Here is a 14,261-nt window from a genome sequence, read left to right as displayed (position 1 = left end):
ACTCCATTCCTTCAGACACATCGAGAAAATATTTCTCACCTTAAAAAAAATACTCTTGCATTATAGAAGTGTTTTTAAAACCTGGCAGGAAAAAAAGAGAGAATAAAGGTAGTTGCTAATCTTCTCTCAGAGACCAAGGCAAGAAAAAGTTCTATTCAGAAAATGTCATAAAGAACCATTTTCAAACACTTCTGAAATAAAATCTTGTCCATTATATGTTGAAAAAGTTATTAAAAACACCTTAAATCATAGAGGAAATGGATTCTTGGAAGTATAATTATTTAGCTCTTACTAATTAATAAAAATGTCTTTCAGTTACCCAAACATGGCTAAGTTCCTTGCACAAAGCTGTTTCTTTTCCTTGTACATAAGCTATAAACAGTGTCCAAAATGAAGGTGACAGTGTAATGGTCAGCATTCTTAGTGTTCAAGTGTTTTGAATTCTTGAAAAATGGCTTTTTGACATTCAACTGACAGGTTGAAAGAATATCAACTCGGCCCATTAGTAAAAAGTTATATTTGATAGAAGATGACAGCTGTTTACTGTATGTTTTGGTTTAATTCCTTTTTAAAATAATTATAAGTAAAGATTGAAGATAAAAAATCAGATGGAAAGCAAAAATAGATCACTTGTGTTTCCCTGATGTGGTTCGATTATTTCAAGTCCTGAAGCTGTTTGGTCAAAAATCAATGTAGGGATTAAAGCAGAGAGACAGGTATAAGATGTAGAGCTGATTTAATTTATTTCAACTGTCAAGGGAAAGGTGACTGTGACACAGGTTTTATAAACCGCTGTGCATCCTTTTGTTAGCTCCCATCAACTTCTTTTACGGGATCCAAAAGCAAGATTTTCAGGACTATCGTATTCTACACACACACGTGTGCGTGCACGCGCGCGCGCGCACACACACACACACACACACACACACACACACACACACGTTCTTCCCCTGATTTTGCCTGCCTGTGTTCATCTTCAGACAAGTACCAGGTACTGGGAGGCCACTGAAAAGACGACACGATGTCAACCAATACATCGTATATCCAGGCCTTGACTTATTTTGAACAGAGGGAGAAAGTGGCAGAAGCATGAGTTGAACACAAATTTACTATTGACTTTCTTTGCTGAATGAAAAGAAATACTTGACTCCCCCTGTTTGCACTCAAGACCTGGGAAGTAGTGTAAAATGGTTCCAGACTGAGTTTTCTGAATTTGAAGGTTGTCTAGACCGCAGGGACCAGGAACAGGGGAAAAATGCATGCATACTGACAGTGACCAAAATTAGTTTTGGCCCTTAATATCCTCTGGATTTTCATTACTTATGAGCAAAGTATTTTAAGTTCTACCAAAATAATTTGTGAAGTCTTTTAATATTAATTTAATGATGTGCAAACTACAATTGTTCAACTGAGTTTATTAATTATAAAAATAGTGAGGATCAGAGAAATGAAATCAGTCCCTCAGAAAGTTTCTGGAGAAGACTAGTTTTTAACTATATTAAGAAGTATAGGGCTTCCCTGGTGGCGCAGTGGTTGAGAGTCCACCTGCCGATGCAGGGGACACGGGTTCGTGCCCCGGTCCGGGAAGATTCCACATACCGCGGAGCGGCTGGGCCCGTGAGCAATGGCCGCTGAGCCTGCGCATCCGGAGCCTGTGCTCCGCAACGGGAGAGGCCACAACAGTGAGAGGCCCGCGTACCGCAAAAAAAAAAAAAAAAAAAAAAAAAAAAGAAGTATAGTTACTCATGTCTTTCCCCAGTCATCTTCCACCAACGAGGCCACTCATCTGAACCATCAAGTTTCAAATACAGCTTTGATGATCAGAGCAGAGCAAAGGGACAAAACAGAGTCCGGGGATGTAAACAGTAAGCACGGGGTGGGGCAGGGGAGTTGTGCATGGGTGATTGCACTCAAATGACTAGGTTGGTACAGAGATTCTGAGTTATGGATTAATATAGAAGGAGGTAGGCTCAATTAAGTGATAACTTGGTGAAATACTAGATCTCATGTAAGAGCAATGAAAGCCACTATCAGTTCTTGATCAAAGATGGCACAGAGTAGTATTTAAGGAAGTAAGTCAAATAGTAGAAAAGGAGAAATTTGAGGCAGAGGAAATTAGCTAAGAGTCAGTTGCAATAATCAGTACATGAATGACTGAGCTCTCAAACTAGGCTACCACTGTCACATACTGGGTCTTTGGGCCACAAAAAAGGAGCCCACTTCAGGTAGACAAATGACAAGTGGCAGATAAATTAGAAAAAAGGTGCCCCTTCCTCCACACTGATGCAGACCCAAGCTGATGCACAGGCTTGTGATGGGCCACAGGTCCCCTACCCACTTGGCTGGGCACACAGGTGGCCTGGAGAAGGGGTAGGTGTCGTTGGTCAGATTGGAATGTCAGCTTGTGGTTGTCACCAATGCCACGTTCCTACTTTCTCCTATTCCCAACCAACTGACTAATTTTCACCACAGTTACCTCCTTTCCTTTAGGGTTTCAGTCTGATCTTACCATCTTCACGATCTTTTCACATTAGCTCAAACTGCTTCCCTGACATCGAACCATCAAGCATCTTGAATTTCTCAAAGTTTTATAACTAGGAAACTGATACCCTTGAGTCATTTAATAACTGTGCCTATTTGCAGTGGTCCTGACTCTTATATTAGAAATTACTTGAGATTAAGGATTATGACATCTCTGCTTAGAGCTGTCAATATATCTTTCCAGAATGTGCTTAATAAGTGTTCTTGACCGATTCTGTGTATGTTCATATTTCTGTATGTTCTAGTAGGGACTGTGTCCATTTTATTTCCCAGTTTTCTAGCTGGATTATTTCTAGATTTTCTTCATCAACACAACATTTGAGGTTTAGTGATTGCTGATCAAAGAAACCTGAACTCTCAGCAAATCCACCGCAATGTTTGGGGAGAAAATTTTCATGAACTTTGTTCACATATGTATCTTTCGAAAAGGTGATTTCCTTTTTTTAGTTCTCTTGTTTTGCATATTCTATATAAATGGTGTATAATTGCTAGTCAATAGACGTGGAGGATGGAAATTATAAATGGAGATTGCAGAAGTTTTCACTAGGAAATCATGGGGCCACAACCAAGAGAATCTTCCCATATCTTTCTTCTGTCAGGTACGGAGTCGACCAAGGGGTAACATTGAGGAATAGATGCTATAGGTTCTAAATCTTGCCTGTGCTGGCTTGGTGGAAATTACTGCCTCTGGACTCTGTGCTCCTGAGTTAGACCATGAGAATATTATGGAGGAGAAATAAACTTCATTTCTTTCTTTGGCCTTAGTTTCTGCTAAAATTCACTCATTTTTCTCCCAGGTGATTTGGATTCCTAAGCAGTTTGAAGTTGTCGACAAAATGTATATTTTTAGGGATTTATTAATCCAGAACCTTCTATCCCACTCCTCTGAATTTATAATAGATGCAACTATTGTAGGCATGGCAGTTTTCTGAGCTGGTATGTGCTGGGCTGCCAGATACGTACATTTCCATGACCCGGTGTGATGAACCTCAGCCTTTTATCATCTCTTCCTACATAGAAAATAATGTCCATGACAGTTAACTTATATGATAGAACCGTAGGACCGGAATCCCAGAGCACTGGTGTCACTGTCTGGAGGCTCAAATAGCCTCTACCGATATGGATCAAGTACAATTTTTAGCCCAATTTAGTTATGTTATTAAAATTCTGGATGATAACTGGGTATCCAGATGAAACATACTGTTTCCAACATCACAAGTGAGTTGATTGCTCAATCAGGGCCTATTATGTCGTTGTAGTTTTACAGTTGCCTCTGCCCACATCAGTTCTTTTATGAGACATCTAATTAAAAAAAAAAAGCAAGCAGTTAGTCATTCCGTTTGTTTTGTGAGCCCACATGTTGATTTATTCATCTTTCCTAAGGCACACAATCCTGGAATGTTTGCCTGCAGTCATTGTTTATACGTTACCATATTTGTGTAGATAAACAAGGTATTGGATTGACAAGTTATTAACAGAGAGAAGGAAATGTTGAAAATCTAATGTTAAGTGGATTTGATGGTGCTCTTACATAAGGAACATTGATGAATGTGTATTGCTATCACTACTATACACAAAGTAAGTTGGTGGTATTAGAAAGCAGCTAATCCAAGGAACTACTTTTCTTCAAGTGGATCTTTCTCCTCAGCCCGAATTTCAAGTAATTTTCATGACACTTTCCTCTCCTTAAGAACTTAGAGTACAGGTAGGAATTCAAATTCAGAAAAATGTACTGATTTTCTTCCCACTTAAATTCCATGACCACACTTGTGTGAGAGACCTGCCTAATGACTCCAAAGGCAAAATAGCCCTTTGGACTCCTTTGTCGTGTGTGCGCTTTTTTCATTTTAAAGCACCTGGGAATTGTTAACAGCTTGTAATTGTCTCTGAGAGCCTTATTAGAAACTGAACGTAGATGACTGTGTGAAGTTTTCCCCAAAGGCAACTAGGAAATTACTTAAAATTTAAAAAAAAATTAGTTCTTCATATAAGATTAATGGCATTTCATTCTTAATAGCAATTCTAGCTTTAAGTATTGCAATTCAATTAGTCAGACAACTACTTCCAACTTCAACTGAGGTATTTCAAACAGGTACTGACCTGACCCTTGACAAATATTCAAAGGTGACCTAGTAGATTTGCAGAGGGCTATGTTATTTAAAAGAACAAGAAATGAAGAATAAACACGGATCTGTCATTTGTAGAGATACATCTTTGAGCCCCCATTTGTATCTTAAAGTTATTTACACTGAAACGATTCAGGGGTTTTTAAGAGTTATTTATTTAACAGAGGAGTATGCTTGGATAATTTAATAAAATAAATATTTTGTAATTTTCATTGGTCACTCTAAACTTCATTTCCAGAGTTAATTTGATGTATTTCACTTTGCCTAAAACTCAAAAATAACTATGATGTTCATAATCTTTTAAGTATAAGAGTAGTGTTTTATTTAATTAACCCACAGGAAGAGATTCTTCCTTTCACGGATGTAAGGTTGAACTGTTTAAAGCTCTCCACTGCACTGGTGAGGAGGAATGGCTTTAGCTAAGGTGAATAGTGAGTGAAATGAAAAATCCTTATCAACACAGTGATAGACACGGGCAAGTAAAGAGTAAATATTGAGATGAGAAACTACGTTAACAAAGGATGGGATATTTTCTGTGGCTTCAAATCAGAGAATCTCAAGGACATGATGGATGTGCAAATGACCCCCAAATTGGGGCCACATAAGAGGTGACTTTACAAATATAAAAAAATACAGGCTTGCAAAGTATAACCATCATTCTGATTTTTTCATGTTTTTTTTTTTTTTTTTTTGCGGTACGTGGATCTCTCACTGTTGCGGCCTCTCCGTTGCGGAGCACAGGCTCCGGACGCGCAGGCTCCGCGGCCATGGCTCACGGGCCCAGCCGCTCCGCGGCACGTGGGATCCTCCTGCACCGGGGCACGAACCCGCGTCCCCCGCATCGGCAGGCGGACTCTCAACCACTGCGCCACCAGGGAAGCCCCTTTCATGTTTTATATAGAGCACTGAGATAAATTCTTCACTCTTTTAATTTGTATGTGTATATACACAAATTTTGTGAATTAAGATTACTGTGAATATTGTTAGGTGGGACAATCTGCCATATGGTAAACATTCAGTAAATACATGTGCTTGTGGGCAATTTTACACTCACAAGAAACACGCAAATCCCACTTTAATCAAAACAGGTTGCTTTGCTTTTATGCTGGCTACCGTCTCCTCTTCCTGGTCTAATAAGTGAAGATATCAGCTTTGAAATCCAATCGTGCAATTCCTTTTTTGTAATCACTGGCTATTTTAAAAGTGGAGAGATCAGATGGATAATTAAACTCTAGAGCATAAAGCTGCAGGTTTTGCAATTATTACCAGAGCGCTTATTTCTTATAGCCAGGCACTAGCTTTCACATGTTTTGTAGAGCACTTAGTAAACACTTTTTTAATTAAAATGTCTTAAGTTGGATAGAATATTTGGAGGTAAATATTCAGCCCAAAGCTTGCTGTCTGTTTCATATTCTGAAAATATCTGTGTGACATTTATAGCCCATTTATATATAGGCCTTTATAAATGCCATATAGTTTGCAGTCTGAAGTTTTCTAAGGACCCAAGGGAAAAGTTATAGATAGCAGTTATAAGAACTAAGTGTCACAGGGCTTTGTCTTGGCCACTATATGACAAACTCACACACTATGCTTATGTTTGTGCCAGTCGCTCTAAGAATCTACTGGTAATTACTCAGTTGTCACAACAGCTCTATTATTATCTACATTTTATGGATGAGGAAAGTGAGGCATGGAGAGGTTAAGTGAGGCATGAAGCCTTATCCAAGGCTTCACAGCTAGTAGGGAGAGGGGCTGGGATTCAAAGCCATGCAGACTGGCTTCAGGGTTCTTTTTCTTAACTGTGGCACTATATTGCTTCTCCAAGTGTAAGGAAAAAATCATTACTGCCGTCAACAGCAACATCACAAGGGAAGCTGGCTACTGTGGAGTTCCACAGCCTTGTGTCCATCCTTTTAGGAGGTTCATAGGTGCAATGGGTTACCTACCGAACCAGCACATAGAGCATCTGTAGGCAAAGGAGCGGGAGTTTGATCACCCGCTAGTTTCTTCCAGCTCCACCTGCTGAGGTCACCCCAGGTGCTGTGTCACCTGGGTGGGTGACACACTGGGTCACCCACCTGAAGCTGGGTTCCCCACTGACTCATCCCCTTTTCTGGGGTTTGCAGGTATCCTGAAGTCACGTGAGGGAGGGTGTTCACACAGTCACATGAGGCACAAGCAAAATCAGGTAGTAGGTGTCAGGGTCTGGAGGGGAGTGCTGGTTGCTCATAAGTCGTGTCCACACCAGGCACAGGCTAGGGCAACCTTAGGAGTAGCCTCCAGGCAAAGGCGAATTAAGGTCCTTGCTGGAGAGAACCGGTGAGAGCTCAGCTCTCACGTGACTCATTGGCTTTGCCAACACCTGCCCCCAAGGTCTTCACCAGACCCGCCCAGCAGAATCTCCCTGTGAGCAAGCTTGCTCCCTTGAGCAACTGCCCTGAAACTGGCTCAGAGTTCCCGAACACGCCCTCCTTCCGCCTTAAGTCCCTCTTCCTTCCTCTCGAATCCGGCTCTGCCTCCAGTTCTGGTAGTTGACTAATGACCATTGGACACAGAGCTCCTCAGAGTAAGGACAGCAAGGACTTAGCCTTCACAATCTACCACGAAAAAACAGAAGTCTATTTTCTATATTAAATATCCTGAAGAGTTATATTCTCTCACATTTATGGACCTTTATCTTGAACAGCTAAATAAATAAATAATTTAAATGGTATGTTAGGCCTACTTATGTTTTATTGCATGGGTAAAATGTTCATCTTGATTTTAGCGGAACATTTGAAAAATTTCCCATTATATCCTCATGGATAAGCATGATAGTGACACAGTAATGTAGAGTTACACTTGGTTAAACAACAGTGATAACAACAATGTGTTGGGGAATTAGAATGGGAAACAAAATCTCCTCCCTACCCAGAAAACTGCTCCACCAAGGAAGAAGGGAAAGAAAACAATTTTATTGTTGAATAAGCATGAAACCAGAATTGTGATACGCATCACAGGCAGTCCACTGAGACACTGCAAAGACAGAAGGAAATCTTAACCTTTTGTAAAGCCTGGCAGATACAACCCATTATATGCATGTTCTCAAGGTAAACAGTAACTAGTCCTCAAGTAGGAGGACTTGATAGCATCATTTGTCACACACAGCTCATCCTAAATTCACCTGGTATGACCATCTATGTTAGCTAATTGGCTTCATCCAAAGGAAAAATGAGCTGCTTACATCTTTACGCCAGGAGGTAGTTTTGCACCTCGGAGCAAGGTGCCTTTGGAAGTTAGGCTTCTACCTTCCCACAGAATTGGAAGATACAGGCTCTCTCTTCTTTGATGATTACATTCCAAAGATATGGCTTTGATTTATTACAGCAAAAGGATACAAAGCAAAATCAGCAAAGGGAAAAGATGCATGCGGCAAAGTCAGAAGGACTAATTCCCAGAAGGAAAGCAGGTGTTTAGCATAAACCACATTGTTTGTATCAACAGTTTAGACTCAATAAACCACCCTAACAGTTAAGAAATGGTGAGAACACTCTCCAAATCCAAGTTCCCACACACTAGCCAGGAGCCAACCTTGTAAGCAGGCCTTTCTAAGGCCAGCAGTCTTCGGGCTGCTACATTAACTCTTTTCTGCACACTAATTCACCACAGAAGTGAGTAGCAAGTGTGCAGGCCTTGACATTCTGACTTGTGATGCATAAATTACAATCTCCTTTAATAAATAATATCTCTTTATGAAAATGGAGAAATATTTTAAGAAATAGAACGTAAGACTAAGGAATACTTGGGTAGAAAGGTGAGACATCTAATATGATGGAGTCAGCCTTGAAAATTTTCTCAACAAATTACCAAATCAGAACGTTCACCATCCTTGTGCCACATATGCTGACATGGGTACCCTTACCGTACTTCAGTCGCTGTAGAGCACTATGGTCCAGAGTACAGCCAGTGCACATAGTGACACCAGAAAATGTAGCTACTGCGGTCAGCCTATTGAGTAGTAGACTTTACAGCCTATCTTAGACTATGTGTTTCTCAACTGATGTAAAGTTTTAAAGTGTTTAAGTCACTTGGGAAACTATTTTCCATCAAGAGAGGCAAAACCATTGCAGCAAAATGTGTACATAAGATTAGAAACTCGCTTCCTCATTGGCTTGCTCTGTAATTACAGGACAATTATTTAGATTCTCTGCACCTTATGTTTCTCAGTTAAAACCTAATAATACTTTTATTTTTTTAATTTTATTGAAGTATAGTTGATTTACAATATTGTGTTAGTTTCTGCTGTACAGCAAAGTGATTCAGTTATACATGTATATATATACTTTTTTGTATTCCTTTCATTATGGTTTATTACAGAATATTGAATAGAGTTCCCTGTGCTATACAGTAGGACCTTGTTGTTTATCAATTCTGTACATAATAGCTTGCATCTGCTGACCTCAAACTCCCAACCCACACCTCCCCCACCCCCCTCCCCCTTGGCAACCAGAAGTCTGTTCTCTATATCTGTGAATCTGTTTCTGTTTCATAGATAAGTTCATTTGTGTCATATTTTAGACTCCACATATACGATAATATTTTCATTTTGAGTAGGAATAGTTACTATTCACTCAGAAGAAAAATTAGAGGTTGATGTCATGGCCCTTTAATTCTCTGAAAATGATTTATTCCCTAGGACCTTCTTGCTATAAAACAGGGAAAGGTTTCTGAACTACAAAGGATATAAAATCGGTCTGCACAAAGAAAGTCGACCTTTGAAAACTTGGGATCATATTACCATGCCTGTATTTCAGGCATACAGGAACGTTCAACAGACTTCAGACTACCATTTCTTCCAGTGGTCCTCCAAAGCTACAACCATTTTATACATGTTTATCAACAGCACTTCCACCTTTCCCCAGAAAGGTGAATCTAGTTACAGGAACAAGCATCCTCTGTTATACATGACTAGTGCAACGTGGAATGTCAACGTGAAAAGAATAGAAATTAGTTATTTAACTCTAATTTTGAATGTGTGCGGACAAAACCTAAGTTCACTCTTAACAGCTTACATTATGTGGTGCTTAAATACGTAAATAAAGCCCCCCTACATGTTTTATCTCGAGCCACTCCCATGGCCACCCTTAGATTGATTGCATCATCATTTTGCAGTTGCCAAAAAAGTGTCCAGAAGATCAAGTGATCTTACGCCGGGGTCTTCCAGGGAAAAGAATTAGAAGATAGGACTTAGAACTGAAGGCTTCCCTCCTCCATCTATTTTTTTCAGCAAATCAGTGTCTAATGTGGGACGAAGATTGGATATTTGCATTATACTGTGAGTCAAAAATTGGAATCAACCTGATAGTGCTGAGTCTGTCACCTAACACACATCTATCCTGTGGGAACATACACAGTGTGTATCCCATCTGTACATAGAGCGAAATCAAATATTTCTCTTCTTTTTAATGAGGTAAGACAGCAAGAATAACTTTTACTGGTATCTACCATGACTGCCCAGGGCTGGGTAGAGGGTCAGGGTCTCTGAGTTTTTCTCAGCATGTTTTTTGGTCCAGATATGTAGGTTCTAAGTTGCTTGGTTTCCCCAGTCCCTAACCCCACCCCAGACTCTAATAAAAGATAAATAGTAAACATCAATGCCTGCTCTTACCCGCCTGGCTCTGAGGCAAGGACCTGGAAGCATTTATATCCCAAGCCTTTCTAAGGGTTTATAACTCAGCTGTAAATACTTGTCATTGGCAGAAACGCAGCCTGGAGGTTTGCAGTCCTCGAGTAAGTTACTCATTTATATATCTCATTGATGTGCTTTAAATTGTTTTAACTGTATTTACCTTTCTTTCCTTTTTTAAAATAAATTTATTTATTTTATGTATTTATTTTTGGCTGCATTTGGTCTTCGTTGCTGCACACAGGCTTTCTCTAGTTGCAGCGAGCAGGGGCTACTCTTCCTTGCGGTGCGCGGGCTTCTTATTGCGGTGGCTTCTCTTGTTGCGGAGCACGGGCTCTAGGCGCACGGGCTCCAGGAGTTGTGGCACGTGGGCTCAGTAGTTGTGGCTCGCAGGCTCTAGAGCACGGGCTCAGTAGTTGTGCACGGGCTTTGTTGCTTCATGGCATGTGGGATCTTCCCGGACCAGGACTCGAACCCATGTCCCCTGCATTGGCAGGTGGATTCTTAACCACTGTGCCACCAGGGGAGTCCTATTTATCTTTCCTGATGGGAGGGAAAATAATGGCTTTATGGTTCACGACACTTTTGTCCTCCTATGAACCAACACCGCATTGGGATGAAGGTTGAAAAAAAAATCGGCAAAAAAATGGCTGCCGAGAAGAGACAGTAATTCTTTCTTTAAGAGAGGGGCTTGAGGGCTGACGTCACTCAAGCTAAGATCTGTTAAAAGAATTTAGGAAAAAGTGAAGGTTAGGAACTATTGATTAACTCCCTAAAGCACCCACACCCATTTGCTTTTCCATTTTTTTTGGTTTTAGCCGTACAGGGCCCAGCAAGTTGGGTGCTTACACCAGCCTGGTCCAAGTACTGCTGGTTCACAATAACACAGCAGAGGGGTGGGAAGCTGAGAAGGAGGTAACAAGTAGGATTGGCTATAGGCTGGGATACTCTGGATTGTAAGTGAATCTCTACCAGACTCCCATGCTTTTTTTCGGTGCCCACCATTTCATCTCTAATGCCAGGTACACAGTCTGCCTCAACACTATGTGTTAAAAGATGAGTGAAGAAGATGGATCTGAGTCCAGCAGGTCACCCATTGCTAGAAGAGGTTAAAAAGAGGCAACATATGTCACATTAAGGAATGCATCTGAAATTTAGATTTTATAAGTGAGCAGTGTGAAACAAATGAAGATACTTTTCAGTGGTTTCTACTTAATTCATATAACTGAGAGCTTAGCAAAGAATGCCATCTTAATTCTTAAGGATTCTGAGTACACTTCTGCAAAGATGCTCTCTACATCCTGCACTTTAAATATAACCACGAAAAACTGGCAGAGTATTCTGCTTTAAGCATGCAGACCTTTAAATTTTTGTACTATTTTTTTCTGATTATTAAAAACAATACATCATTTAGTACATCTGGAAAATAGCAAAAAGCTTAAAGAAACAATTGCTTTTAATTCTATTCCCTGAAGATCATCACTTTAAAATTTTGGCATGTTGCTGCCTGGCAGGCTTTTTCCTCCTAAGTTCTATACTTGATTGAGATATCATAGCATGCACAACTGTGAATTCTGGCTTTGAAATTTTACTTAACTTTCTATCTGGAGTCAGCAGTTTTCCATTTCATTGGGATTCTTTACACCCATGATCCTAATGTCTATAGCTGTGATTCTCTAGGAGGTGGCCCCAGACCAGCATCACACAGGAGCTGCAAATTCTGGGACCCACACAAACCTCCTGAGTCAGAAATTCTGAGGGGGGAGCTCAGCCATCTGTGGTTTAACGAGCCTCCCCCCATCCCCCTGCCCTGTGATTCTAATTACATTTGAGACCCTCAGCTGTGTCGTCTTACTTTAGAGTGCTGCTGGGAAAGAAGGATTTTCTTTTTGCTCTTATAAATGTTCCACAAAACTCTTTGTTCACATTTCTGAGCATTTCTTTAGGAAAAAAGTAATTAATCAAATGTACAAGAAGCTCGTGAAAAGGTCTGACGCACAGAGAGCGATTTCTTCCCAGAGGCAGGTTGCAGCAGATTTCTCTCCCCAAATGGAGCCTGAGGTCGTCCATCTTGCCACCTTCTTCCTTTCATGCAAACTTGTCTTTAAGCACTTTTGGTTAATAAGTTGTTTTTTATCTTACTTATTCTCTTAACATAGGTTTTTCTTGACAGCAAAGGTATGTTAAAGATACTAATTTTTTGCCTTTACCTGTGATGATTTTGACCTACAGATATTTTTCATTTTGACCCAGTCAATCCTATGTGTTTGCTTATTTGTATAAATTGGAAAGTCGTTTCTCATTACAGAGATTAAATAATACTCACTTATAGTTTCTTCTCATGTTTACATTTAAACATTTAGATCTCTGTAGTCCACCCAGATTGGCTTTTTTTTACTGTAATTTTTTACTGTAATTAAGATCTAAATTTCAAAAAACAGGTAAATAATTTTCCCAAAATACTGTCAATGAATTTTTTGATCATAACTTTCATTTTTTTCCACCATGCCTATTTAATTTAACCTTAGCATCTACTGTATTCAAATTATGTCAGCATAGCAACTGCGGTCCTTTTATAGGCCTGTGTTATAATGCAAATACTTTCAGGTATTTTGTTTGCTTTTAATAATGTGCCAAGAGCTTAAAAACATTAATTTCATATTTGACGGGGAAAAAATATCCTTGTTCCATTTGCAGTGGTGGTTCAATGTATTTTTTTGTTGTTGTTCAATGTATTTTTTTTTCTGAATAAGTTTCGCTTTCCTTCTCCCCATCGTATTTGGACAAAACCCTATCTTAGACACTACATACAAGGTCTTTAAAAGTGTTCATATATTTTTTCTATCTTTATTCACCTTACAGGTTAACAAATTTAAAACATAAAAATAATGTTTATTTTTTGACTTAGTTTCTTTTTGCAGTAAAGCTTGCAAAAGAATGAGTGGAATAGACTTTGAGCTCTTATCATGAAAAAAATCTCAGCTATAGTGGGTCAGGAAGGAAGAAATCATCTGAGTGAAGGATTGGGAAGAATGCTGTGAAAAGTATGGTTTACAGGTTGCTGTGGGATTCCAGATAGCCTGGGAGTCAGGGTACAAGCGTTCGAGCTTTTATTTCAAGAGAGAGGGAAGCTGTGCTGTTCTCTGCCATAGCTGCCCCTTTCCTACAAATTTCCTGGGAAATTTGCTGCCTAAAGATATAGAGATGGCCATAAAGATGGCGCCTCGGGGCTTCCCTCGTGGCGCAGTGGTTGAGAGTCCGCCTGCCGATGCAGGGGACACGCGTTCGTGCCCCGGGACGGGAAGATCCCACATGCCGCGGAGCAGCTGGGCCCGTGAGCCATGGCCGCTGAGCCTGCGCGTCCGGAGCCTATGCTCCGCAACGGGAGAGGCCGCAACACTGAGAGGCCCGCGTACCGCAAAAGAAGAAGAAGAAGAAAAAAAGAGGGCGCCTCGGTTTCAATTCAATCCTGTTTCCATCAACAACACATACTGATGAGTTTCTTCTTCTTGTAAGGAGCTCTGTGGGTGGCGGTGGGTGAGGTGTGCAGTGGGCAGGAGGACATTTGAAAGAGGAAATGGTCTCTGGCCTCATGGGATCTGGCTCCAGAGGTGAGCAAATATTTGAATATTGCCTTATTAGCCTCTTATCACAGCTCTGTGATGTAATTAGAAGTGTTGTCATCACTTGACAGTTGAAGGAAGGCTGGCAGAGAAGGTTAGGAATTTGCTGGAGGTCAAACAGCTAAACAGTGAAAGAACCAGGATGAGAATTTCAGATTCCCTGGCCATAGCCCTTTCCAGTTAATCGCTGAGTTGGAAGAGTAACATGCTTTTCCTGATTATTTTTATCATTAACCGTAATTGAGTAGACAATATTTCTTGAACAAAATTCCACTTATAAACATCAGAGTTACATACTGTTGTGTC

General features: G+C 40.3%; 1 protein-coding gene across 3 annotated transcripts in view; it reads left to right on the top strand.

Moving 5' to 3' along the window:
* Nucleotides 1-14,261, top strand: part of CD226 (CD226 molecule) — a 103,177-nt gene that overhangs the window by 76,275 nt on the left and 12,641 nt on the right. The window lies entirely within an intron of this gene.

Source organism: Tursiops truncatus, chromosome 13 (genome assembly GCF_011762595.2).
Source record: "Tursiops truncatus isolate mTurTru1 chromosome 13, mTurTru1.mat.Y, whole genome shotgun sequence".
Classification (NCBI taxonomy): domain Eukaryota; kingdom Metazoa; phylum Chordata; class Mammalia; order Artiodactyla; family Delphinidae; genus Tursiops; species Tursiops truncatus.
This window is presented reverse-complemented; position numbering and strand designations above follow the sequence as displayed.